This window comes from Phyllostomus discolor, chromosome 3, assembly GCF_004126475.2.
Source record: "Phyllostomus discolor isolate MPI-MPIP mPhyDis1 chromosome 3, mPhyDis1.pri.v3, whole genome shotgun sequence".
Taxonomy (NCBI): domain Eukaryota; kingdom Metazoa; phylum Chordata; class Mammalia; order Chiroptera; family Phyllostomidae; genus Phyllostomus; species Phyllostomus discolor.
Window position 1 is genome coordinate 136,677,937 of NC_040905.2, and position 3,806 is coordinate 136,681,742.

Genomic DNA, 3,806 nt, shown 5'->3' on the forward strand with positions numbered 1-3,806 from the left:
CATTCCATGGAACAGGATGAGGAGCAGGCCCGCGAGTGGGGACTCACTAACACTGATCCCAATTCTATGTGGAAGGTCAACGCCCAAATCATGCCTCCTGGTATGATTTTACTGCCTGAGGCTCTGGTGTATCCTGTCCTCAAGCACCTACATGAAGGGACCCACTATGGAAGGGATGCTCTAATGGATTTCATTAGGCCATACCTGAAGGGCCCTTATGTGCAAAGGACTGTCCACAGGGTTAGCCAAGCCTGTTAGATATGTGCCAGAAACAATTAAGGCAGAGTGTGTTCCCACAGAAAATGGAGTACAATATAAAGGCATGTGCCCCTTTGAGGACTGGCAGGTGGACTTCACACAAATGCCTAAAATGAAGGGAAATTTCAGACTCTTGTTGGTCTTTGTGGATACTTCTTCTGGGTGGGTAGAAGCATACCCCACCAGGACTGAAAAAGCAGCTGAGGTGGCAAAACTGTTGCTTAAAGAAATAATTCCCAGGTTTGGACTTCCCCAAAGCATTCAAAGTGACAATGGACCATCGTTCCCTTCAGAAATCTCCCAGAAGGTCGGACAGGCATTGCAGATACAATGGAAATTGCACACATCTTAGAGACCTCAGTCCACAGGAAAGACTGAGAAAATGAATCACACCATAAAGAAGACTTTGGGAAAAATATGCCAGGAAACACATTTAAAATGGGACCAGGCATTCCCCATTGCTTTGCTCCGGATCAGAGTGGCACCTAGAAGCAGGTTTAAACTGAGCCCTTTTGAAATACTTTATGGGAAACCCCTCTGAATTTGTGTCTTAGGTAAACCCCCTCTGGATTTGGAGCACGAGGCACGAATTAAGCAATGTGTACAGCATTTAGGGCAGACACTAATCCTTCCCGGTGTGAGAAAGGAACCAAGACTAAAAGAGAATGATAGTTAAATCTGGATGAGTAGAAATATGTAGATGAAGGTGTATGAAAGAAAGAATAAAGGGTTTGTGAATGTTGCAGAAGGTCTGTGGGAAACCGTAAAGATAAATGGAAAAGTGAAAGTTTTAAGAAAGAATTGTGTGGTGCTAGTTAATAATAGAAGCTATAAGGCATGGAGATGCAATCTTGATGGATATCAGAAGGTGTATGGAAAAAAGAATAGAGGGTTTGTGAATATTGCAAAAGGTCTGGGGAAGTGAAAGTTTTGAGAAGCCTGGTGGAAAGCAGAAGGGAAAGGATTCTCCTTAATATTTTGTAGTTTTCTCCCTACCTGACCACTCCAAAACTTGGCATTCTGAAGGAGTGAGTGATGACATAAGGTTTCTTTGCATAAAACCAATAAGAGCAGTTGTTAATAGTGTTTTTGCTAACCAAGACTTTGACTGCAACATCATGCCTGAAGAAGGCATGTCTGGGTTCTGGTCATCACCAGAGAGCCCTGAGAACTAGGAATGACTTGAGAAGCTAGCGTAAGCCCACGAGAAAAGCCTGGTACTTGGGTGGTTATGCGGTTCATGGCAGTCTTTCCAGGGAAGGAACGAAGGTTGCTTTTCTGAAAGATGGCCAAAAAGGAACCAGTAGGACAATGGAAGCTTCAAGGATGTGAGTGAAACAACTGGTACAGGCGAAGCCAGATGGCGGATGTGTGGCTGTACTTCTGTGCCCCGAGGGGCAGACAGAAAAGTCAATCTAAAGGTTCCCTGTGTGAGTTCCAGCAAAGTGGGCTTAAAGATCATAAGTGATCCAGGCTGCTCTTGGTGTGTTTATGCAAATGAACAGTCAAATTCAACAGCGACACTCAAAGTAGTCCCTTTAATAACAAGGAAGGTGATCTTAAGGAGAAAAACTGGGGTTCAAGGAAAATCACAGTGCTCAGTATTGGACATCAGAATGGCTCAGCTAACTGTCTTGAAAGTTTGTTTTCATTTGAAAGTTGAAACTGGGTTTATAGTATCACCAAAGATGGACAATTTTACAGGTATGGATGACCTGTCAAATTGCCATTGGTAAATGTTATTGCAGGAAGGAACTTGCAACTGAATGTCTTCCCAAAAGATGGTCTCACAGGCACAGAGGCAGGTTTGGGGATTGTTGTGTGCATTAACCTGTGTGTTCTTCTGTTTTCACAGGGCATATGCCTATGACTTCATTACCCGAGTGATTGGTTGTATGAGTGAGTGAATATAAACCTCACTTAAGGAGTCCATTTCCATCATCGCCCACTGAGACTCAACGGTTTGGCTGAACTAAGTGGTTGGGTTGGTGAATGGTTCGGGCAGTCAGTGGACTTCACTTTAGAACTGATTTTGCCTTTTCTGTCTTGATGGCTTGGACAGAAACAGCCCGGAAATCTGAAAGGAGGGAAATCCTAATGTATTCCCCTCAGCCCAAGTGTAGTATAATGGGCCACAAGAGTTCTGGATAGGTGTAGCATGCCTTGTACACCTTCCTCATGATAAGCCATTCCTTACTTAAGTCCCTGCCTTTGACATTTAGTGTTTATGATTTAATTGTGCCTTCCAACTCCTTCCAAACCTGTCACCTCCAGAATATGACCAGGATGCCAAAAGGCCAACAATGCCAGCCTTTGGACACCAAGCCTGTGACTTCCTGGATTCAGCAACTGACCAGGATTCTGTAAGGTCCTTCCCCTTACAGGAAGGACTCCCTCCTTGCTGCACCTCCCCCCTGCTTCAGGGCAGCCCTGACCCAAGGGTAGGTAGCACAATGTCATGTCCAGCAGGAAGTAGTTACAAGAAGATGAGACCTTCATCCATTCTCCTTTATAATATTATAAAGTGGGTGCATATCTGAAAGGAGGGAATGTTACAGGGCGCAGCCAAGTGAGGGGACCCTAAGTTGGCATTTGAAATGGGGTGCAGAACTCAAGGTGTCCAAGAAATATTACAAAGACATACAAGATGTCTTCATCCCTTTCCCTCACAGGTGTGAGTTGGGGTAAGGGACACAGGGAACAAGAACATGCAGGGCTGTTTTATACAGAAACAGCTTTGCAGCTAATCCATGGCATGGTCATTAACATACCTATAGCCTTTGGCTGGTCACTTAGATATGCTAAATAGCTGTGACCATGCTGTGGGCCAGGGAGATAGAAAGGGACTCCCCCCCCCCCCCCAATATGTGACTGGGGGACAGGTCTGCTGAGTTACAGTGCCTATGTGGGAGCTTGGAGAAGATTGGCTCCATGACAAGGGGACACACTTGCCCAGGCCCACGAGGGCAGCCCAGTAAAGGTGGAAAGAATGTGAGATTGATGGCAAGTGTGGCTGAGTGTGGGAGGAGTCAGGAATGGGCTTGCAGAGGAAGGTTGGCTTGGGGATTTAAAACCCAGATACGGCAGCCATTGCTGCAGAGAACCACATGGTTTTGGCTGAGTGGGGACTCCCGTGGCCCTGGAAGAGGGGACCATGTTTCTGGGGCAGTGGAGTGAACCTCATGCCTTTGCCAGAGTGGGGATCCCTGCAGCATTAGTAGGGGGAACCACCACCTGGCTTTAGCAGAGATCCTGGCAACACAGCTGAGGGTGCAGAGAACCAAGGGAGGTCTCCCAGCCAAGACAAACTACTGGGATGAACCAGGGGCTGCCTGAAGAATTCTATTTCTTTTCCTGAGATATGGTACCCCAGAATGGGCAAAGGGGGAAGGAAGGACTGTGCGTGTTTGTGGGTGTTTTAAGGGACTTTGGGATTTTGATGAAGACATTAGGTCACTACTTTAAGTTTGTATAGCATTAAATAAACATTTCCTTTCCTTTTCATGAATCTCTGGCATTGAGAGACATCTTTCCTATAGATGGTGGAC